This window comes from Folsomia candida, unplaced genomic scaffold, assembly GCF_002217175.1.
Source record: "Folsomia candida strain VU population unplaced genomic scaffold, ASM221717v1 Fcan01_Sc015, whole genome shotgun sequence".
Taxonomy (NCBI): domain Eukaryota; kingdom Metazoa; phylum Arthropoda; class Collembola; order Entomobryomorpha; family Isotomidae; genus Folsomia; species Folsomia candida.
The window spans coordinates 2,808,526-2,834,725 of NW_019091207.1; the positions used below are offsets into that span (position 1 = coordinate 2,808,526).

Below are 26,200 nucleotides of genomic sequence, written 5' to 3' on the forward strand. Positions count from 1 at the left end.
ACAAAAAATTCAGGAGTTTGATGCACATTGCACGCATGCGTTGCTAAAATATTACTTTTTGGAAAGCTTTATTTATTGCATCTTCTATTTATTTTGGTGAGCTTTTTGTTCTGCAAAAATTTGGACCATTTATATTTGTATATCCAAAAAATCAAATGGTGGCAAGGATTTTATACTTCTTAACGAGTAGAATAAATCTTTTAATAATTTTGGGCGGGAAGGACTTTATAGGACGATGAATGACTTTCCAAGAATTATAACACTTCTGGATGTGCTGAAAGGACGGAAATGTGGAGAAAGTTGGTTGGTGAAAAGTCTTGATTTTACTTTTAAGCTTCAGCACAACACTTGACTTTGAACTTGTTAAACTTACTTTTGCAACAACAGTTCCGGTCCCTCGTCATTAATTCGTCCAGATTGAGAGCAAGTTTAGATTTAAGTTTAACGGATGAAATGCGACTTATAAAAGTTGCGTTAACTTGATAGTTTCAAAAATTCGGAAAAATAGTCAGAAACTTGTCTCGTATGTAAAAATGAGCTTGTGAAGCGAGAAAGTAATTTCGTTTGCGGCTTTTATAGTTTAGTTGGAAAGTCAAAATTAGAATTATCCTATGAAACTATTAAGGAAATAGTCCTTGGTATCTTTATAAAATGCTTAAATTTTGTAAAATAATTTTACAAATCTTTACAAATAAAAAGTCGCCCTTGACCTTAGTCAGTTGACAAAACTTTGTAAGCTAATTTTCACTCGAATATTTATAAAATTTCGTAAAAGGTTGTAAGTTTTCACACTTTGTGGATTTTACAATGCAACGAATGACTGCGTTTATAGCCTCTAAATATAATTTTACTAAATAAGCTTTTTTGTCTGAAGTTTTATCATTTTAACTGCTTCTATACTGGATTCGATGAAATAGTTTAAGCTGTCAGTACTCAAACCAAGTGAAAGCAGTAATCTTTTATAATTTTTGGACTTGTTGCTAATCACATAAAATCATAAACGGCGTGTTTATACACCAATTACTCTGTTTGTCCCTACGAAGTTGCCGCTGTGCTTTTTCTGTAGTCAGAATTGACCAAATTTCATAACATTTACAAATACTTTACAAAATTTAGCAACCAAGACATTTTGTAAAATTAATCTTGATTTGGTTTTCGTCTCAAATTTTCTTCGACTCCTCAAAATTGTATACTTGGTTGCTCATTCTCATCACAAATGCGTCCATCACATCAGTGCATATCAAGCTTCTAATTTTTTAAACATAATTGGACATTGCTATTTTTACGCGGTGAAAGTTATTGTGAAATCATGTTCTATTTGTAATGTGGACCACTCATCCCTTCCGTTGGAAAGTGCATGAATAATTCAGTCAGGGAGGATGTGAGTGCAGGTTTTAGTCGTGCGGATGGGAGGATAATAATGAATATGGAAACGTTTCCGCCTCCTCCCAAAAGTGGGAGAAAGTCCCAGTTGTCAGAAGTGGGCAAAAAAATTAGCTCGTCCAAAAATGTGGAAGAATTCTGCTCCAGAGCAGACCTCGAGTGGAACAAGGACGGAGAAAGTGTGTCCCGTGAGGACTTTCTCTAACGAGGGAAAGGTAGAAAAAAGTGGGAAAAATCTTATTTTCAGTAAATGATGCCATGAAAATCTAAGTCGACTACTGGGATAAAATTGGTGTACAATTTTTTTCAATCACTAGTAATAAAGTGTTAGTATGATCCCTGGGTCCCTGGGTCCGTCTTCCAGCAATGCAACTCGCCCCACCACTGAACCATCGTGACTGGCCACCGCGGTACTCTCTTCTTCTCGCTCAGTCGGATCTGATCAACAGACCGACAACAACACATTTATCCACAAGTCCTCCAAGTTTCACGCCCACCTCCTCCTCCCACTTAAAACCAACCACAACCCAACAAAATAAATAACTACATACATACATACATTATCTATATACATAAAGAGCTATTGTTAAGTTCTGGCTGCCTGGCTGGCTGGGTCCCTGTGGCTCTCAATGCAACTCGCCCCACTACTATTGAATGGAGTTTACGCAACCAGCGTGTGCTCCGCTACACCATTGAGCGTACCCATGATGACTCTGCCGCGACACTTTGTCTCTATCTTCTTGCAGTAGAATTGTAAACATACCAGCAGCATAAAATTCATATCCTATTCTCTGGAATTTTAACTTTTTTGCTATGCAGTCACCCCTCCCTCTGGAAATTTGAGTTTTTTGTTAGTTAATCACCCCTCTCTCTGGAAATTTAAGTGTTTTGTTTTTTACTCACCCCCTCTCTGGAAATTTAAGGTTTTTGTCATTCGGCCACCACATCCTGTGGAAATTTAAACGTTTAGCTATGTAGCCACCCCCACGCGACGGGAATTTAAGTAGTTAGCTATGCAGCCACCCCCACGCGATGGGAATTTAAGTGTTTACCTATGCAGCCACCCCCACGCGATGGGAATTTAAGTGTTTAGCTATGCAGCCACCCTCACGCGACGGGAATTTAAGTAGTTACCTATGCAGCCACTACAAGAGGGGGAAGTCAAATTGTTCCGTGATCAGGGAAATTGAAATGTATGATTTGACGTACATATGTATTATGACAATGGACAAAGTCTCCACTGGGAATTATTTGAAGTGTAGCGTAGGGGATTTTGCGCTATGGGCACACCCCCTCTGGGAGCCTAGAACCCGTTCTTGAACGGGCCTCTACTCTAGTACTTTTATAATTCTTATTTGATTAATTCTTATTTAATTCTTATTATTCTTATTTGATTCAATGTCTTTCCTGAAATTTGTGAAAACTGTTTTACGAATTAGTTTGATTCTTATGTATTTTTGATGGAATTTCAATTTATTTTGAAATGTATTTATACGAATTTTTTTTACAAAATCGTGACATTTTGAAATATCCCTTCGCAGTGATTTATATACTAATTTATAAAAACTTTAGACCGATTTTCATAAACACATTTGAATTTATCTTGGAGTGAATTTGGGTTCCTTGATGAAGTTCATGATACCTATAAAATTTGTGATAGTTTAATTTACATAACTTTATTTTACTACAAACTGCCGTGAAAATCTATCAATTTTAATCTATCAATTTTTTTCATAATAATACTAATAATAAATATTATTATGAACTATTTTCAGCAATTAAAAAATTTGGGGAAGTTTAATTAAATAATTTATGCTTTATTAAATAATTCGGACCCCGTGCATTTTGATTTCACCGATTTGTAAATAAAATAAATAAGTTAAGCGCTTATTCGTGATGGTGGTCATGTTTTCCTGTCCGTAGCTCATCTGACGCACGTCGTATATCCAAGTAAAATCATGGAGAAGAATTTGAAGTACTGCTTCTCGTAATTACAAGAAGTAGGAAGTTAAAAGTTGGAAAACGAGGTGATAAATATGTTTCCTGGAAATGTGTCAGACAAAAACTTTCACTGAACTCTGGGCGGAATTAAGTATTTTGCGGTTTCTACTGCAAATGTGATCATGTAGAAAGGCTCAATTTCTTACTTTTAAATCGGCTAGAAACTTCAGAAGTTGGGAAGCGGCTACGTAATCCGTTTAAAGTTTGTACAAAAACAGAAATTTCTCAAAATTCGAGATACTAAAGTTACAATTTTTTCCAACTTAAATCGCATATTAAAGAAAATTGTCCATTTTGCCCAATAATCACGGAAATCTCACAAATCACATATTTCCCAAACATCACATAAACTCTCACTACGGTGTTATTTTAACCAGTGTGGTTTGATTTTCAAAACCCTTTCGCACTTTATATGTACTTAACATTATGACGTTTGTCTTTATCAAAATATCCTCTTGGAGTTTTGAGACGCTAAATAGTTTTAGATGTGAAAAGTTTCAGAATTTTTGATTTAAATTAATTCTTTATTTCCATTTTTAGTAAAATTTTTAATTTGACACAATTTTATGCATAAGAATATACCTATATAATATATTTATATTCGAATAACATTTGTATATTTACGTAGCATGTTAATCATTAATATTTATTTGCCTTAGACGATTCAGAAAATTTGTAAAATATTTTATATGCTTTGACACCGTTTCTGATTTTCTATACTTAATGAATACGTATAAAAGTGATTAGATCAATCGCATAAGCAAATCAAACTTTATATTTCTAAATATGGAATTAGTTACTTATGGGACCAATTTTATTTTGTTCACCGCAAAAAAATAAGCACACCCATATTTTCGCATTATCAAAACGCGCTAATTTGAGCGCGAGGCGCGAATTTTAAGCTGTTTTCTAGCGAAAACCTCGGTTTTTAAAAATTCTGTAAATTTTCTAATTTTAGCTCGAATCAAAAAATTCGAAAACGTGTCTCTTCAGAATGACTTACGTGACATATAAAACATCCAATTGTCTTGAAATTTGAATTTCGGAATTTTTGGCCCGTTTTTGAAATTCATTAAAATTACAAAGTCCTTCAAATTTTTAAATTTTCAAAAAATATTGCATGTGAATTTTTTATAGATCATCTTTGGGTTTATTTAGTTTTAAGTAATAACAGAAAAAAATTGGCTAAAGAACGGTAAATATGATATGTTGTAAGCCACCTTACGAAATATTTATATATCTAAACGATATAATCAATTTTGAACCTTAATTATCATAAACAATGATAATTTCCAGTATCATTAGTTCAAATTTCGAGTTTTTCGAATTTTGAGGTTGAAAGAACCACAATTGGAAAAGCTCTTATCATCTTTTGCCTAATTATAGTTCTAATGAAAATAAAAAGATTTGTATTTGACGTCGAAAGATACCAAAGTTGCAGCCGAATTATTTTTACGTTATTATTTGTCACATCGTTCATCTACATGAATACAAAAACTGGTATATAATAATTCTATCTGTGAGGCTGGAATAAATATCTTTGGAATATTTTAATTGGTACAAACTGGATTAAAGATTCAAGCTAATTTCAGAATTTGTGTATTTTTCTTAGGTGAGGCATAGTAACCATGACCTCTTGAAAAAATGCATGGTTACGGCGAAGCCTAAGTATGCAAACAGACCCCCCCTCCCAAAATTCCACTCAAGATTGTGGCAAAACGGCTAATCGTATCAAAATGGTGTAAAAGGCAATCGTGCAGACCTTGCTGGGTAGATGATGCCCGTCAATTCGAGGGAGATGACAATCTTATTTTAACCCATTTTAAATCGATTTTAAACTTTCAAACGACTGGCAAATTCACTTTTCCCATGCAAAGGTTGTGACTCGTCCATGTTTTAATGTGCGGAAATCTATAACGCGTCATTTAAAACAAACCCGAGCGAAATCGGACAAGAAATGAAAAAGTTTTCTTGGTAGCATCTGCAGCCAGTTACGTTGCTTGTAATGTTTCTTCATTACTTATAACAAATACTCGTTTCTATTAGCAACCAGCACAATAGAAACATGTAAGCTCTGCACTTACATATGCAAATATCTAAACATGTAAATATGTATGTACATGTATGCACTTTTAGAAATCCAGTATTAAAATAGTACCAAGCGGTATTCAGAAATGACTACATGAAAATGCAAATTCTCTTTCACGTTTTCCATCATAACTTTGTTTAAACTAAGGATGAGCATTACGAAAAATCCTGAAACACGTGTTTAATCATTTATCTAAGGATACATAATTATCGTGTTTTCGTCAAAATCGGAGCTAGACCGCTGGCGTCATCGTATTGCAAGCAATAGGAACCACTGAGATTTCAATTATACCAGATTTCTAAGTGTGTGTATATACAAAATACATATATATGTATGATGTTGATGCATTTCTTGCCTATTAGTCCACGGATGATAGGGGAATTTAATTTGGTGTTCCACGCATTCACACCCACTGGAGAATTAATTGCATATTATGTAACGCATCCAGGCTAATGAGATTTAATTTGGTATCTATTATTGATGACAACTTAAAGAGACTTAAAAACAAAAAAATAAACTAATTCTTTAAAAAAAACTTAGGTGAGGCTTGCTTAAAAGGGAGAAACAAGAGGTTCTCATCGCGTAATAAAATAATATGTTACATCAATGTTCATCTCATGATTTATAATTTTAGGTGAATACAACAACAAATTATATGCGTTTCGGACCATTTGCCTCGCCGTGGGCCATTTTATGATTCAAATAATTAAAATAACTTGAAAATTTATTAGCGCTCAGTGCATTTGATACACATATGCAGTAATAATTCATATGAAACGATACAGGATTTAGTTAGATAATTTCGTTATCCATAATCTATTGGTGATGTAATGTACGAAGCTTGAGTTAGTTTGTAATATTATATTTCAGAACACTAAATTTTAAAAACTTCGACCTATCTTTGAAATATATTCATGTAGGCCATCAGTATAAGCAGAATCGAATAGTAACGAAGATTGCAACTTATGTATATTTAGGTACAACCATCAATATGGTGCACATACTATATATATACATACATGTATTTGTATGGAACAATTAATCAGGCCCACGGCGAGGCAAATGGTCCGAAACGCATATAATTTGTTGTTGTATTCACCTAAAATTATAAATCATGAGATGAACATTGATGTAGCATATTATTTTATTACACGATGAGAACCTCTTGTTTCTCCCTTTTAAGCAAGCCTCACCTAAGTTTTTTTTAAAGAATTAGTTTATTAAGTTTACTTTATAACTTGCTTGAATGAAGGAATTCCCATTGGTAACCTTGTAAATTTTGTAAATACAATTTTACCAATTTTACCAAGTTGGCAAAAATTTGGAATTTAATTTTCCTCATAATTGTTTGTAAAAGTTCGTAAATGCATAGATTTTACATATTATAAAATTACCAATGACTGCGCGAATTGTCTAAATATCTGCAATCTCACGACGAAAAGCTAAATCCCAACGAGACTCCGAATGTCAACCGAATTCTAATTTTACTCTAATGTTCTGCTAACATTGAAGAAAATAAATGTTCCTAAATAATTTAGAAACGTAAATTGTGATTAGGATTTCGTCTCCAGGATCAGAAATAAGGAAACATCGACCTTAACTCGTACATATCATGTGTCGGGAGTAGATCCCACCTTTTGATAAATAAATGACCCTGACACAATTTATTTCAAGATTGCTGCGTGTTTTCACCTTTATGATTTGAAAACAATTCTACACCAAATTGAATTCGGCTTCGCCACGCCACGCCAATGATTAGATTTCATTCACTAAAAGTCGCACTTGATTTGTGAGGAGAAAGTAAAGAGAAAAAAGGGTAGTAATCTTGCTATTGAAGGGGTTGGGACGTAATGATTTCGTATTTTTTGCATGGATCGATCCTTCTCACCCTCCAGTCAGGATTTTACAACTGGTATTTTGCGTGGTTTGTGGGCTTTCTCCTCTAAAAAACGTAGTGTTGCCCTGCTTTCTCCGTCAGTCATTGTTTGCACGCTGGGTCGGAAGTCGGTTCGCTTTCTCTTCTCAAAACGAGAATGTTCATTCTCGTTTTCTGTGAGATTCTGTGAGAAATTTATATAACGTTTTGAGAACAAGTTTTGCACAGGCACTAAAATAGAGTGAAATTTTCAAGTTTTATGAAAAAGTAAGCTTATCCTGGATATATTTTGTTGATGTATAAAATTTTGTGTTTTTTAAATATAACGTTTAACATTAGATTTCATAAAATTGTGGTTTGTGATTAGTACATTTTTAGTATGGAACACTGTAAGTTTTCTGAAATTTATAGAAAATATTTAAATATTCTGATATTAGTCTTTATAATTTGTCGTAGTTCAGGGTTTTAAAATCCTACGTTGAGGGTGGCCAGTAAAGAAACGCCAAAGATAAAAGATAAAAAGTCACTTTTAAAAACTACAAAAGGCGTGTTAATTGTAACAGATTTTGACCGGCAAACAATATTTCATTTTGAGCACTCTGAGAAAACAGGTATAATTAATATTAAATCATTACTGACCGTAATACATTTGCATATGACCCTGCCAGCACAGTAATAATAAGGGGAATTACCGTTTAATAAATGCTGTGGTAATGATAAGTTTACCACCCAGAAACAAACTACTGCAAAACCAGTAGGAAGTTAGTACGGCCGACTGTATACATAGCTTTACCAGATTTTTAACAGGTATTTATTCATATCAGGGTATTTATTCATATCCGACGAAGTCTCAAATTCAGCTACGTATGACGTAACCACGAAATGTACACCCTTTAAAAAATATGTTCAACAGACTTATTTGTTTTACGAGTTTTGCTTACGGTGTTAAACTCACTCAAATCATTATATTACGCGATTCACAAAATTTTACTTGTTCGTATTTTGTAACTGTTATAATTTCATGGTTAATCAATTAAGGTGACGGTTTGCAATGCAATTTACAGTATGCAAATAACCAGGTTTTCGTTCTAGCATAACGCTTCCACCTCTAACTTATGGATAAATGTAATTCTTACAAACGTACCTGATAATTTCCTAATTTGAAAATTAAACTTTTATCTTTTTACTTAGATGGCGTCAAAATAGTACTAATTTTCTGACAAATTTAGCTTGAGTATTTTTTAAATGTCGGAATATCACGATTGTGTTAATTTAAACGGGGAAATAAATAATACTTTTCTCCTTTCTGAAAATAGAAAACATTGTCAGAATATACAATTGCTAACTAGAAACATTTGGTTCAAGAATTAAAAATATTAGATGTTTTAAACAATTTTACGAAATATTTAAATAATCCATCTTTCACGATGCAGATCTGAATTACACTACTTAACGCTATATAATTTAGTTTTTTTTGGTTATCGGCGTTCAAATTTGTTTATTTTGAATTTTAATGAATGGTAACTATCTCATGTTATTGTAAATGATCCGCGTATTTATGAAGTATTTATCCAAAGGATGTAACCTAGTCAAGGAAAGTAGCTCAAATTTTTGAAAAATTTATCATACTGATGGATAATTTTGGGTTAAAGATTGTATTTGGTAACCGAAATTCAGTTGCATTATATAAAATTTACAATGTATTTTACAAAACTAATTGTGTTTTAAGAAAATGTTATTTATGTTCGTTTAAGGTATTTTTGTTTAAATTTGTTGCCTAAAATTTCTGGGAATTTTATTTTCATGTCCTGCGCACTATGAATTCACCTCAGTAATTCTTTTTCCTATTAGTTTACCCAGTTTCGAGTTGAAAAATCTTTCAAACATTTAGAAAGCAATTTGAGCTGGGGCTAATTCCGCCGGTCTTTTCATGGGCTTAGTCTCGAGGGAAATTGTTTGTTATGAGACTTTCTCCTCGATCCAGGCGGATTAATCGTCCACTTGATCAACTTTCCACAAGGACCACTTCGCTTAAGGATTATTTAGTCCTTTCACATTTCACGGCGAATATAACGGCACGAAAGTTGTTAAAAGGTTGAGAAATAAAAGCGTATTTGCTTCTCCATTAAGTAATGATGCTCGTCTTGCAGAGAGGCACATCACAAGGGCATTGAAAACATTGTAAAAAACCGTAAATTCCGTAAACTTACAAAGTATCTATTTGAGAATTGGGTTACAATTTTTTTAAAAATTTACTCAGATCAAGGGCGCCTTTTTATTTGGTAAGTGTTTGTAAAATTATTTTATAAATTATTGTACGGTCACCTTTAAAAAAATTAGATTCGCAGTTTTTCCAAAAAATTTGATTATGGTGTTAAAATTGTTCAGAGCCCGTCAATTCACTCAAAAAAATCCTGCCATTAAAAAAATGATCTTTGTTACGAACAACATGTCAACAACATGTCAATTTCCTGGGCAAATTTGTGAATAAATATTTTATTTTTTTCGAGCAAAAGATTGAGTCTCAAAGCTTTCCAGATAAATTAATTGTGCAAGTTAAACAGTTAAATTTACAAGAGCCATTGACGTTAATACGCCCACAATAGAGGGGAAAATTTTCTTTAAATAAATTTAAAGCTGATGAAGTCAGAGGATGAAGTTACATAATTGAAGAGTGATACTCAAACAAAATAATTTATGACGTGTGTCTGTGTACATACGAATTTGCATGCTTGCTTTCACTTATGAGTTGCACAATACGGATATGTATGTTCATACTTATTTCCGAGATGAAAGCCTAGAGGATTGAAATAGACGAGTTATGCATTCCATGAAAACCACGGAGTTGCGAAACAATTTAAAAATTCCTTTGTGAATTTATTTATTTAGAAATGGGGGTGAGGCCGAGCTTCAAACAACTCGTGTTTAATGTGTGCCTAAAAATGGAGGTCTCACAGCGTATGTACTCTGATTTTGAGCAGATTAGTGTCAATTTATTACAATTTTAATTAATACGAAATCTGTAAAAATTCTTATAAAAAATTCGAGCTATGACGATCGCCGTATTTTGAGTTAGTTTTTTTAAATAGATTTAATGCAGGACGTATATTGAACAGGTATTTACATAGGTAATTATAATTCACGGAATTTAAGTACGGTTCGGTACATATAAAAACGAGTGAACCAAGGTAGCATTTTTAACTTTTTGAAAGGAATTGGAAATTTTGTTTTTAAATAAATAAAAATGCTGGAGTAAGACTCCAAAATGTAAAAAAAAATATTAATTTGATAGGAGAGAGATAATTTAGGTTACAATGATTCATAGTGTCCATTGGTCACAAACTTGATTCATGTGGAATTTTCAAGAAGCACAAGCTCCCAATGGGCACGTTTGGCATATTTGCTTCCGAAGAGGAGAAAATGCGCAGTATGTAAATTTGGAAAGTGCAAAATTTGGCAACTTTAAGATGCGTTTTCTCCTCTTCGGATGCAAATATCTTTGCCAAACGAGCCCATTGGAAGATCATGTCTTATGCAAATTGCATATTAATTACATTTTATTGATCGACCCTAATTTGCTAAAATCGGAGAGCATACGCTGAGAGGCTCCGAGTAATTCGGAGAGGCATGACTGACTACCTGATTGTTTGAACAAGAAAGGATTACATTTTATGAAAAGCTCCTCAAAGCTGAAAATATTTTCAGTTCCTGCTGAATTCCTGAATTCCGGAAACTGCGAAACGAAGTGAAAGTAAAATTTCAGTTTAATTTTGTAACTTTTACAAAAATAATTTTATCAAATTTAAACATGGCTGAGAAGTTTAGCGTTGCAAAGAAAAACACGTGAAATGTTTTCCTGCATTAATAATTTCAAAGAAAATTAGTATTTTGATATTGAGTCAATAAGTTGAACAGTCGATTGACAGCTTTGGAACTAATTCCATAAGAACAACTAACAACTAACAACTTTCTCACACACTACCTGTGGACCTTACTTTAATTATTTTACAATCAGCTTTTTACTATTTGGCTGCATACTTGCTCAATTGGTTTCTCTAAACCTCATTTTTCAGAAGTAATAAAATTTTTGTTTTTAATACCAAACATGAACGGTTCCATAAAATATCTCATTTTGTAAATTATAGAACACTACATTTGATTAAATCGAAATAATGAAATTGTATGGGTTGCACGGCTTAATTTTTATTTTGAAATGTTTAGTAGCAAATAGTGGTTTAGATAATTGTTTCTAGGCGTTTAGTTTAATGTCTTTAAATGCAAATGCGAATTTCTAAAATGGCATCAATTAAGTACATGAGTGTTAAGGTAAATACAAATTTTAATACTTTAATGTAAAATAAATGTTTGGTACCAGAAACTATCGGTGAAAAAATTTGCTAATTCATTTCCCGTTTTTCAGAGTAAATTTCCTCAAAACTGAATTTGCTAATTATTTCCAAACAATAGTTTTGCAGTACCAAAAATTAACTTTACATTAAAATGTCAAAAGCAAAATGCATTTATCTCAAAACTCATGAAGTTGATGCATTATAGGAATTTGCATTGAAGGCATTTAACAGGAGGCGTAAAGTGAGATTAGGAATCTGTGACGAAGTAAGACTACGGAAAAAACTGGGCTTAAATGTAAAAAGCATGTTTGCGTATATCTAGCATTTTAAAATATGAATTTCACATAAAATAAAATATAGCTTGAAAAAGTAAAAAGTTCTAAGGTGAGGAAGTGCACTTAAAAGTACTAAACAGCTCCCTCCGCTACCCAGATAATTTTACTTCGCCTGGGCTGTCTACTGCATGCAAAATATCTATTGCAAAAAAAATAGGTTGTAAATAAGTCGCTCAAAGAGTCACGCAACAAATCTAAAACAATGGTTGTCTTGCATTGTATAGTATAGGTTTAAAATATATTGGTTTATCCGAACATATATTCTGACTTGAATGTATAACGAGCAGGATGTCGAGCTAGTCATACAAATAATTAAATATTTGGGGACGGATGAACCGTATGTAATAATTACCACCAAATGATCATAATTGCTAATACCCTTACCACCCAGCAATGTTCCAGCTGGATATTAACCAATTCAAAAGTTAACTTTGGATCAAGAAATTAGATCTTTATTTTCTTACGTGACGCCGAAATATTTGCATGCAGTAGACAGCCCAGGCGAAGTAAAATTATCTGGGTAGCGGAGGGAGCTTGTTTAGTACTTTTAAGTGCACTTCCTCACCTTAGAACTTTTTACTTTTTCAAGCTATATTTTATTTAATTCTTTTTTAGGTTTGAATTTTAAAGGGTTTGAATTGAGGTTGAATTTTAAATGTAGAACATAACCACTATTGTACGGTATGTATAAGCAACATTTACACCCTTGCGGATATCGTTAATTCGTTCAAATTTACAGCATACGTTTTAAGTGTCAGTTGAAAGATATGAAGTTTTGATATTTCTAACCACTCTCAAATTTGTGCTTCGACTTATTTGTAAAGCTGTATATAAGACCATTGGTGACAATTTCTAAACGGTGACTTCAAAGAGTCCCTCCACATAAAAATTTTCCCGATTCCAGTTCGTATTCTTTCAATAGGTGCGAGTGGAAACCGGTGTACTAAATTACAACTCGATTTGATGATTTTGAGAAATCAGTATGAGTGACCCCATTGGGTCCCTCCAGATAAGAATTTTTCCATTCTGATTTCATATTCTTCGATTAGGAGCCACTAACAATCTGTGTACCAAATTTCAACTTTCTATGACAATTTTGAAATCTGGTGCATAGCACCCACTTAGATGACCCCAACGGATCAACCATTTGACCCATTTCGTCCACCTTCGAACTTGTTTCCTAACTTTGTCCAATATGCATATGGTAAAATTGCAATATCGTTTTCACGGACGGACATGACGGTCCCATAAGCCCAGACACGGGCTAAAACCATAAATTACTCCATGGCGAGGGTGTAACTATATAGTTACTATATAGCAACCACTCGGAAATTTTCGTTATAAGGAAAAGTCGCTGGTTTCTCAACCAATCGACCCAATTCTTGTTTCCCCTTATAGTAAAGTGGGGGCGATCTTTCATAAATTTAAATACCCAGCTATGTAGGTTGTCTCCTTCATACATAAATTGCGAAACGCAACCATTCACCACCATCAAAACTTTTTTTTTGGGAGCTAATATCGAAAAATCCCTAAAGATAGCACTAGATTATGTTCGTAATTGATTTTTTGCTCTCTTTATTTTTTTCTCTAAAACGCACCCCCTTGGCTGTAGGCGGCGGTCAAAGTTTTCGAGACCTGTCGGAATGCATACTAAGGTGTAACTGTAACTATAGTATTTTTACCTCACCTTAGAATTATTACGGAAAAAAATAGTAAAATATATCTAACTGAAGAAATTTTGAATTGAAAAACTGTACGAAAATTTAAAACCTCACAAAATTTCATCATAATTTTAATAAGTAATACCAATCGAATATATATACTAACTTTCTCATTTTTTGTGCGTTTTCAGGAAACCAACTTCAAAACTAATGTATAAAACACACCCTGAATAGAATAGAATTTTCTAAATGTACAGTTTTCGTAGTGTCATGACGCTCAAATGTGAAAAACGAAGAGAAACTTGAAATCACTGGAGACTTTGAACTCCTGGAGAATTAAATGAACATTAATGATATTTTAGGTGAAAGTGGTGAACGCGTATATTAAACAAAGAAAAATATTCGAGCGCTTATTAACTGAATATTGTGTGTCGTGAAAGTGAAAGGAGTTATTGAGAATAAGAAAACGATAAACTACGTAATTACGATGAAAATGGATCCCTGAAAACTGTAAGTAAGAAATTTTATCATTCACTCTTAGAAATCTGGTATAATGAGACAGGTATTCATTTCCCGGTATTAAAGTTGCTCCCGCTTGGTATTAAAATCATACCGATATGGTAAAAATGTAATACATAGCCATTTCTACACGGTATTATTTATCAATAATCAATACCACATTGATAAAGTTTTATATGAGCACCGCTTGGTATTGTTTTAATACGGGATTTCTTGCAGTGTTGCTATTCATTGGTTACACACTTCACAAAATGTTTGATAAGAGTTTACCACTAATTTAATCAGATTCTCATAACTTTCACTTTTTGTGAAACCACTCGGTCTTGAGGGCTGTATGCCAATAAATATTTAAGCAGCATGACAATTTTGCTACGCAATACGGTAAAGTGATCCACGGAGGAGAGGAGACATTAATCAAACCAGATTTACTGGGGACACTTTGACACGTGGTTATTTATCATTATTTTTCCTCAATGGCAAACCCATCCACCTAATTTTTTATGTTTCATCAAGTTGGAGAAAATAATTTTAGCAGGAAATGAGACACGATTTTCAGAATAATGCGTGCGCTGCAATGAAATAAGGGTATTGAATAGATACGCATTTTACTCGTCAATTTTGGGTAGCAGTGACATAGTTGAACACCAAATATTAATTTTACGAAGTGTTGTACTACAGAATATAAAATACTCAGGTCGGGTTTACTCTTTGGCAACTGGTAATGAATCATTACTGGCCGGAGTACATATGCGACTCTGCTGGCATCGGTAATATCGAGCGCTACGGTGTTCTAATATGTGGTAATGAAATATTTACCAGTAAGCAAATCAGTCCACACTACTCCGCCATTTGGGATCAATCTTTATTGTTGTTCCGAGTTAATTAAATTTTTGAAAATATTAGAATCTTTGTTAAAATAACGCATTCAATTCCTTAAAATGTATATTTCGGAAAATTTGACGTCTGCATTTCATGGTAATTTCGTGGTCAAGAACGTGTAGCTTATGTTCCTAATGGCGATCGTGCGGTTTCTACCACGAATTGATTCATGCCCTGTCCGGAAAACGATTAGGCACACGTTTCACATCCGGCCGAAATAATGGAGAGAAATTCGGCAACTTTCTCTCCTGAGATAATAATTGAGTAGGGCAGAATTTATATCGACTGGAAATTGAAATTGAGTCAAGGAGACGAGATTATCGCAAAATTCCTCTTCGACAAAACTTTTAGTGAATGGAATTTATTTTTATGATAAAAAGTCAATTTTCGTTTTCAGCAATAGTTCACATTTTTAGAAACTTTGCTATAAATAAAATCGGAAATATATTTAGTTACATAAGAATTTAAAATAATTTATGGGGGGAAGAATGCTAATTTAAATTTGGTCACCTTTTTTGTTTGAAACCCTTTTCCAAATAAAATTGGAAAGAAATGTATGTAATCTCGATTTCCTATCCGTGCTTCACCTGCAGGCATAATATTTCATTGTCACCATTTATTAGGTGAAATTCGGACAGGATAATTATATCGGATTTTTATTTTTCTTGATCATTGGCATCAATTATTTTTCAAAAGTTTATGTAATCATATTTAAGACTTTATAAGAGAAAATAAGAATGTGCTATTTTTAACAATGTTCTCTCTTCCTCTCAAATATCAACTTTTTCAGCTTTTTCCTCAGGAAGGAAAAGTGAGAGGTCTTTTTGTCATGGAGTCGAACTCTGTCATTTTAAGCCGACTTTAGCATACCTATTTATCCATCCACTCACTTTCTTCGAGATTCAATCGAGTCCACAATTCTGCCGAAAATGGATTTACTGTCCTTGTCTGAAAAATGATGTCAAACCTTTTCTCTAGCTTAATCTAACGACTTAAAAACTCATCGCGGAATGAGAATCTTTACAGAATCGATATTCTATTTTAGTTACGTAAATATAAGCAGGATTGTCACAAGTTAAAAAGGAAGTCGGGATATTTTTATGTGCATAATCTTACTATGAGGTTTATAAGAATCGGATTTGAATTAAAATTATTTACCAACTTGAGTGTGCAGGTACTTTTTATCGTTTGCCCTTTACAGTTGCCCAACTATTAAATTTAAGCCACTTAAGGTCAATGCCGGGCTAGTCAAAATTTTAGGCCCTCATCGTTGAACAAATTAATCTTTTTTTTCTATTTGTCATAAATTAATTTCTATGTTTAAGCTAAATTACGTTATTAAAGCTAATGATACACTCGAGTAAGATCAACTTAGCAAAACTGAAATCATGTACTAATAAACCATTGTAATATAATGGTAGTTTCCAACTATCTGATCTGACGAGGTGTAAAAGTGTTTGCGGAAAATCTAAATTACTGTTTTCGGCGTCAAACTCGACATTCTTTTGGCCTTGTTGAGTGCATACCTGTTCAGTTTCATTCACTTGACTCATTAAGATAGTGAATGAAAATGAATTTCCTGTCATTTAAAGAATGACTGAAGGATTCTGTCGTTTCGGATGTATGAGCGTGAATGATAGGATTTTTCACTTCTTTCATTTTTCACCCTACGCGTAAGAAATGAAGTGAAATGAATTTTAACGAAAATGATTTTCAACGGAACATGTGAATGGAAATCTTCAGTCAGAAATCGGGATGGCTGACTTTTGAATGAAAACTAAATGTTTGAAGAGGTATGGTTGAGTGTTGCGTATTTTGTTCGTGGATCGACCTTTCTCTTCAGTCACGATTTTAAAACTTGTTTTTCACATTAATTTATAAGCTATGCGTCTGATTTTCCTCATTAATGCAGAGTTGAACTGCTTTATCTGTCAGTCCATTAAACAAGCGGTGTCTCGGACAGAAAGGCAAAATGGTGCAAAAAATTGAGATTGATGGATTGTGGATACATTGGTTTAATGAGGAGGTAGAGATGTTAAGGTTTGACGCCGATAAATCCTTCTTGCAAAAATTACCATAATTTAATAACCAAAACAAGATATGCAATAATATGTATCCTCTCTAGATTGTAAATAAATGTGAGGAAATAGAAATAAAATGAGTCGAGTTTCACTGCAATGAGACAAGATTTTCCGAATTATTAGAATGAAAGACGATTGAGCGAATAAAGTTTACCATCCATAAATATTTGGGATATTTTTGTACACACAATTTTTAGCCCGGAAATTCAAATTTATAATGAATACCCCCAATATAATTGATTTAGGCTTTATAATAATAACACAGACGAGAAGGAAAGTTATTAACAATAAGAATTAGAGATGTGCTAAGAAGACGGAAATGTGGAGAAAGTTGGTTGGTGAAAAGTCTTAATTTCACTTTTAAGCTTCGCACCACTCGACTTTGGACTTATTACAAATATGACGCTAAACTTACTTTTGCTCGCAATAACTTTTCAACTTCCTCGTCATTCATTAAACTATTTAGCTTGATCGCAGAATTGGATTTAGTTTGTTTAACTGGTGGACTTTAAGTTGGGTCACACTCTAAAAAATCGAGTAACAGCCCTTGCCAAGCGGTGACTATGTGTGATTGTACCGCTATGGGAACAAATTTGTTACCATTTCTTACTAAATTTATTACCACTGTGCTGGGGATATTTTTTTACCCTTTATTTACACTAATTACCAGCGCGTTAACAAATTTACTAGCACTCGGTAGTAAATGTCCTTGTACCAAAATCTTAACCTGTATCTCGCGTATATATAATAATATTGTTTATTAAGCCCATTTTTCCAAAACTTGGTGAATTTAAAATTTGGTAGCGTTCTAACGTCAGTTAAAATATTTTCAGAATAATTTAGACATATTCTCATTTACATTTAGGTAATGAAGTTTTTAATTATTGTCAGTAATGAAATTTGGAAAGTAAGATGTATTCTAATTAGTATTTTACTTACAAACAGAAATATTGTAACAGAAATATTGAGCATTATACGAATTTTTTTAGAAGGCCGTCCACTTTACAGCAAAGCTTCACGAAACGGGTGATAAACTTACAAAGTGACACAACCAGTCGGAACAAAATATGATCAGCAATTTTAAAATATTTAGCTAGGAAATTTACATAAATCGAATTTCCGATGAAAGCTTCAAGAGTATATAAGGAGTGAAATGCGGATGAATTATAAATATGAGGCATTCTGTGTGCCGTTTTTTTAAACACCACTAAATATTTTTTTTTAACTGGGCGTTAGAATTTCTTTTTGAACATTCGTTATCGAGTGGAGCTTCATAATTTAAATATTGTACGTTAAATGATAAAATCTAGAATAATGAGCTCTCCACGAGAAATACAAAACACGATGCGCAGCCAATTTCCTGCAGGTGAAAAGAATGAACGATGAGGCAATAGAAGTATGTACAGTATAACGAGTCATCTATTATGCAAATGTGTTTAACATGTGAATTTCACTTGTAAAAGAAATGTCTCAAATTGGCTAACAAATCGAGAAAAAAGACAGCTAAATAGGAGCAAGTTTGCCCCCCACGCGCTTAATTTCGTCTCATTTTCTCCTACGTAATAACAGGACAAATCTAATTCAATTTCACTCGTTGCACCAACAACTGCCAAGTTTTTTTGTTGTTTAACCCCAACCAACGCGAAATATGACCCTTGTGCTGCAAGTTATTCATAATTATAATTGGAGAAATTGCTTGCAATTACATTTCCAGTCGACCCCGTGTTCCTCTAGAAAGGCAATAAATGTTCTCTGACTGAAGTGCGTATATAGAAATACATATCCCTCAATGTTTTATTAAGAAGGATTTCACGTACACAGATTGAACAAAAAAGGCAGTATTTTTATGTACTGTGGGAAACAAATCCACCCCGAGAAGCTGGACGTCTGCCAGGACACGCACGTGAGAACAATGCGGAGTGACACATGTCAGTGGGGTCAATGTCAATTCGTTCCGTGTGGGCTTCCACAAATCAAAACTGCCAACACGACTAAATTGGAAATCGAGACGGGATCTCGACTTGACTTAAGGATTCAACATGTCATCAGAATGGGCCACCAAAAGCCGATTTGAAACTTTCAGATATTCAGAAAAATATATGGTTTAACAAAATCTGACAAAAATGTGAAAAATTTATTTTATTTTTCATGCTAAACTTTATAAACTTGCGAGAAATCAATTTATTAAAATGACATACTTCTACAAAAAAAATGTCACTCAAAATAAGTTAGTAATGAATCATTACCATGCGGAATGACTATGTGGCTCTACCACGTCGGTTACGATTTGTCGTAGAAATGATAACAATAAGTTCAGGGAAATTCAAATTTAATACATAATGGTATTCACTTCCTTAATATTTGGTAATGAATTTGAATTTCCCTGAAATTATTATTACCATTTCTACGACAAATCGTAACCGACGTGGTAGAGCCACATAGTCATTCCGCATGGTAATGATCATACCCCGGACAAATATTTTTTTATCCTACCCTACTCATGTTGAGCTCAACACGAGTAGGGTAGGATAAAAAAATATTTGGCCGGGGTATGGTAATGATTCATTACTACCTTATTTTGAGTGTATGTATGTATGTATGTATGACATACAGAAAGCCAGGATTTACCTCTGTCAAATATTAATCAAATGAAAATTGACTAAGATTTCTTTACGGCGTTTGTGATACACAATTGAGGTATTTCTCACATAAATAAAGATACTGCGACAATTCACCAACTATTTGATACCTTTGTAAAATCCGTGAACTAATACCGTTTAGAAAATTTTTCGATTTACAAAATATTGAGAAAAAAGATTAACTCATCAATTTTATCAACTTACTCAGATCTTCTTGTTTTGTAAAATTGTTTTGCTAAATTTACGGATTCTACAAAGTTGCACAAATAAAGAACAATTATCCATCTATGCATTCAACATATTTATATACAATAAAAGCAAATAAAGACGCTTACCTATTTTATTATGCAACCTGTTAAAATGTGTTTCAATGCTCATAAAATTATAATCATAACAACGGCACGATACTATCACATTTGTTGCCAAACACATAAATACTATTACAAATTTGACAGAACCATGTTTATTCTACAAATTCTGCAAACTTGCATACTTTTGCAAAGTTTTCGAAAGTATTTCAATGGAAAATTATGTCACAAATTTTTATAAACTTACCTAAATTAAAGGCGTCTTTTTATTTCGGAAAAAATAGTAAAATTATGTTACTCAATTTATGGATTTTACAAAGTTACCAATGACTGCGTGAATTTCCTCGCTGATTTTCAAGTAATAAGGTTTAGCTTATGCCCCAACACTGCAGAAAAATAAATAAGTTTTTACTGCCTCATAAAATTCAAGGTATTATTACTGAAAATATCCGGCAAATGTAAATACATAGCTTTCAAGCTTTCACTCAATATTTATTTTCTTCTTCATTCCATAAACCTGTCATTCTTCTTATCAAAACCTTTTTTATTCCACCTCCTCCCATATTTTTTCAAGCCTCCTTTTCTAGTTAACTAAAATCCTAACAAAGCAAAAAATTACTTTCTCTCAAATTCTTTTTAAGCTTAACAAAAGCCTATTTTACTGTATTTTTCCTACTTTGCCACTTAAACCAAATCTGAAATTGGTCCTGTTCCTGTAAAGCGGTTTAATGACGAGGGACGCGAAGTAGGAAAAGTTTTGGGTCGCGAATAATGAGCAAAAAATACTTTCATCCACGACGACACAATTCAAAACTCAAATTAAAAAAGAAACTTTCTCCACTTTCACTCCCCTTAAAATTTTTAGTGAAATGCAAGCATCATGTTTTTATGGTAAATTGGTGTCCCAATTAACTCAAATATTTGCTTTCTGACTTTGTAAACTTTGTTTGGCAGACAAAACCTCAAAAATTTGTACAGACTAGTTTAATAGTAGGGAATAATTAGGGTATTTTGTCAATGCTACACGGGGCTACACTCAAAATACATTTGGTAACAAAATCGTCACCGCGTTTCTACCACATCGGTAATGATTTGTAGCTGAAAGGTAACCAAAGGTTTGGGGAAGATTGAAATTTTTCTAAACTTTCTCAGATCAAGGGCGTCTATATATTTTGCAAGCGTTTTGTAAAATTATTTCACAAAATTTACGAATTTTACAAAGTATATATCAAAGATTGTATGAATTGCCTCAGTGTTTTGGCATGAAAAGTACAACAATCGTCTTAAAAATTATGCACGGATAGAACAGATTGATAGTCGTCTTGTAACAGGTTTACAAACAAAATTGAAAAATATTTAAAAAGTCAAGTTTTGGAATACTTAAACGTCGCACTAAATAATTACATACGTAAATTGATATTATTTACAAGGGAACATACCGAGGTGTCCAACGAGTTAAGGGTCGACACCTATACCAAAATGACCACAATACATGACTTATTAAACAAACTGAAGGAATTTCCGTGTAAAATTCACTTTTCGTCAAGTTGTGACGATATTTGTGACGAGCGCATGACCATCAGGTTGCCAGCGGGAGAGGTCGGCCGCTGAACGATCAGATCGAACATAGAGAAATGTGGTCGTGTTCACGTCGTCTTCAGAGATTTCAAATTCTTTCAAATTTTCAAAACATCTTGAAATTTTGAAAACCACTTGAAATTTTGAAAACCACTTGAAATTTTGATAAAAATTTGAAATTTCTTCAAAATTTCAAAAATTTCTTCAAAATTTCAAAAATTTCTTCAAAATTTCAAAAATTTCTTCAAAATTTCAAAAATTTCCTCAAAATTTTCTCAAATTTTCAAAATTTTCTCAAATTTTCTCAAATTTTCTATATTTTGTCAAATTTTCTCAAAATTTCAAATTTTTTTTCAAAATTTCAAAATTTTCTCAAAATTTTTTCAAAATTTCAAGATGTTTTCAAAATTTGAAAGAATTTTGAAATCTCTGAAGACGACAACGCTTCTCTGTGGTCGACCTGATCGTTCAGCGGCCGACCTCTCCCTCTGGCAACCCGATGGTCATGCACTCGTCACAAATATCGTCACAACTTGACGAAAAGTGAATTTTGCACGGAAATTCCTTCAGTTTGTTTAATAAGTCATGTATTGTGGTCATTTTGGTATAGGTGTCGACCCTTAACTCGTTGGACACCTCGGTATGTTCCATTGTTAGACTATCAGATCCACATGTGTTTGGTGAATACGGTACACTGAGAAATATCGGAATAGTACAGGCAAAATTTAATAATTGGATTACACGGAGTTTTAGTGAAGAAAACGAATTAAATGTTTACTTTATTTGTCAATATTTCGAATGATATCTGTCATTCAATCTCGAGACGTGAGGAGAAAAGGATGAGAAATTTGTCACGATAATTTTTTGCTAAAAAAATGCGAAAAAATCACAATTCTACTATTCGAACCAAATTCATATTAGTTTCGCCTCTCCATTTCTTTAATCAGTATGAGTATCACATCCTCGAAATAAACAAGACACGTCTCATTCTCCGCCACTAATTAAGTGAAATATTAGCCCTTGTCTCCCTCCTCGTCTCAAAAGGTATTCGTTCCACTAATGCAGCGCCCAACCTGGGATTCCCTCCCTCGAGGAGAAAGTTGCCTCCAATCAAACTTTCGCCATCTCATTGTTGTCTGCATTTCCACCGTGTCGAGGAGAGTTCGGTGCTACTTAATTAGAATTAATGAACCTCCTTCGCAGGGTGGGAGCTGTGATAGATACATAATCACACTTTGTGATTTAGGTGGGATTTTTGCACTCTATGATTTATTCGCGAATTGTGATCTCTGTGATTCGTGATATTACTGGAGCAAAGTGAAACAAAATACATTCTAGGATAAAGCCAGTTGGATTGTGCATTAAATTCTAAGCGTTTTGCTGTTTGACTTGATACGATTAGGATAAAATTGAATTTTTCATTTGATTTATTTGTTTAAGATGAAAGTTGTTCAAAGTCAAAACACTTCGAAATCATGAAAATGGACCATAATTTTATACTGGAGCCGAATATTGTCTACTTTTAATTTACAACATGTATTAAAAAGTTGTACCATTTTGCCCCATAATCGCTGAAATCCCACATTTCACAGAAATGTGACCTGATTTTCCAAACCCTGCCCCTTCGGAACAAATTATAATAAAGATATTACAGGAAAGCTGGGTTCAGAATGCTAAAATTTGCCAATGTCAAGGAAGAGCTTCGGATACAATACGTAGCCATTTGGAAAACCTAAACATGTCACACCATATATTTAATTGTTGAACATGTGAGATTCAAATTCAAATATACATAATTTTACTCAACCTCGAAAACACTTTAATTACCCACCAATGTTATACACAAAATAGGATACAAATAATTCGATTTGACTTATATACGCAAGATTTGCCTTATTTATGTAGCTCCTCTTTTTTTTAAAAGAAATAACCGTTGGCAGAAAATTTCCATCATCTAAAATATTTAATTCGCAAAAAGGTATAAAAAAGCAAATAATCTAAACTGTTTCCATCCGCGTTTTGATTATCATAAAAAATACGTTATGTTGTTTAAATCTACTGAAACGTGTTACTTGAAAAGATTCATTTTAATACTAACTTGCTAATTAAATTTTACACAATTCAAAATTCAAAATAATTGCAAAATAATTGCAAAGTATTACAAGTATTTAGTGCTCAATGAAGAAATTACATATAAGAAGGCATACTTTTTTAATCCTAAATGGAGGACAATGAAAAAGAAATACCTATAGTCTGGCTTTTATGTAAAATATACTTACCTAATTCATATTTTGAATTATGAATTTCATAATTTCCAAAAGTTTAGAAATGGTGCGTAACCATTTCTAAATCTGGTCATTATTGAAGTGGCATCTAAACGAAATTCGAGCTACCGATGGACACAAATATTTACTTCATTTATTTGTAAATGCTTAATCAAACTGGTTCTTACAATGCGATGGTGTGAAGTGTAACCCTCCGATTTGGCTTAAATTTTAAAATTAGGTGGTCCAAGCCAATACAACTAACGTTTCTTCAGGCAGTTTGTGCGATGGTGAGAGTTACTCAAAATATTTGAGGTCAAAGTTCAAAAAACGGCCGACTTTTTTCAGGCGGAGTGAGAAAACTCCACTTCCAGTCTCTTCCCCTCGCTTTGATTTGCAGGTGTCTCGCTCACGCATACGCCTTCATGCACAAGCACAGGCTTTGATGCAAAATAATAAAAAATAAACATTATTAACTACAGCTTAAAAAGCAATTAATACGGATTATACATAATTTAATTCATAATTAAATAAGTGCGATTTTTACTTATTTCTAGTACAAATTTACATAAAAGTTAATTTATAAATTCGCCAACGGCAAATAAACATGGAAAAACTTAACTTGCTTTCCATTTCGAACGCGTTGGTTATTCTAATATTCAATTATTTTATATTTTAAGTGCTCCTGTGTTTGTTCCAATGATTCGATGTTGTTGGTACTCGAGCGGATTATGGGGTGATGACGAAAAGCCCGAGTTTAAAAATGTAAACGACGTTTGTTTTAGAGAAAAGAAATATTAGTTGCGACCTGAATTGTGGCAATCCCACATTCATCAAATTCAGCTGGTGCAGTTTATCGTATTGTTTTGTGGACTTTTATGAAAATAATCATATGGTCACATGTACAATGAATAATTAATATTTTTCTACAAAAAAAATTAAATTTAAAATTGTTGAAATGAATTATTTTTCGGAGTGAAAATCAAAGCGAGGGGAAGAGACTGGAAGTGGAGTTTTCTCACTCCGCCTGAAAAAAGTCGGCCGTTTTTTGAACTTTGACCTCAAATATTTTGAGTAACTCTCACCATCGCACAAACTGCCTGAAGAAACGTTAGTTGTATTGGCTTGGACCACCTAATTTTAAAATTTAAGCCAAATCGGAGGGTTACACTTCACACCATCGCATTGTTAGTAAAATTGTGTTCATATTTGTGAACTATTTTCGCCACGTGAAGATTATTGTGTCCTAAATCCGACCAGAATTAATATTACTTTATTACTCCTTGTTCAGGTGAGATAGAGAAAGTCATTAAAGTGATACAAAAGTATGGAGAAAGCAGGGACCAAGGTGCGGGTGAAAGTGGGCAGTGAGATGAATCTTCCTTGGTGGACGACGGAAAGCAAGACAAAGAACAAACCACTGTCTGGAAAATGTAAAAAAGAGCAATTGTGCAGTGGTTGCTTGGCTATTGTGCAAATGGGGAGAAAACAGACAATAAATAAGAGAAAGTTGTCCAATTGTATAATTTTTATCTTTTCCGCAACGGTCACGCCTTAACTTTCGCTTTTCTTTTCTGTGTTCGTTGTTACTTTAGTTTTACGGGGTTTTAAAGTAGTCAATATTTTCGTCTGGATTATTTTTATTTTTTTTTAATTTATAACGCACATCGTTGTAAAATTGTGATTCTTGAAATGGGGAATGTTGACTGTTTGCAAATTGACTATTTGCAAGCTGATTTTTTGCTTTATCGGCAAAACTTTTTATATTCAAGTCAGTAATTTTGTCTTAATTTGACTGCCTTTTCCACCCTGTCATGGTTATATTGTAATGATTTTTATTGCGTGAAGACTTAATATTCAAAACTAAAATACCTAGTTTTATGTTTGAGAACCAAGCTTTCAAAAATAATACGTTGTCTTCATCACTAAATTTTTTGAACTAATTGTTTAGATAAATTGTTTAATTTTAACGTCATAATTAATTATTTTAAGACTTTATCTTCTGAAAGAAAGAAACAGATTATCTAGACATTAAGTTAGTGGGATTTTGTTTTACAAACTTCACGAAATAAATCTCGCGTTGGAAATTTGTGCTTTAAAATAATCGAAATACGTCGCATTTATTTCGTAACGTTTGTTAGACAAAAACCTATCAACTTATGTCTCGGTAATCTATTTCTTTCTTTAAAAGGTAAAGTCTTAAAATAAACGACTATGATGTCAAACTTAAACAATTAG

General features: G+C 33.1%; 1 protein-coding gene across 2 annotated transcripts in view; it reads left to right on the forward strand.

The window, feature by feature from the left end:
* Positions 1-26,200, forward strand: part of LOC110856380 (neuroligin-2) — a 257,446-nt gene that overhangs the window by 117,222 nt on the left and 114,024 nt on the right. For both annotated transcript variants that reach the window (XM_035856892.1, XM_035856893.1), the window contains exon 6: positions 13,886-14,204. The gene's annotated coding sequence lies outside the window, so the exon portion shown is untranslated. The remainder of the gene's footprint in view (positions 1-13,885; positions 14,205-26,200) is intronic.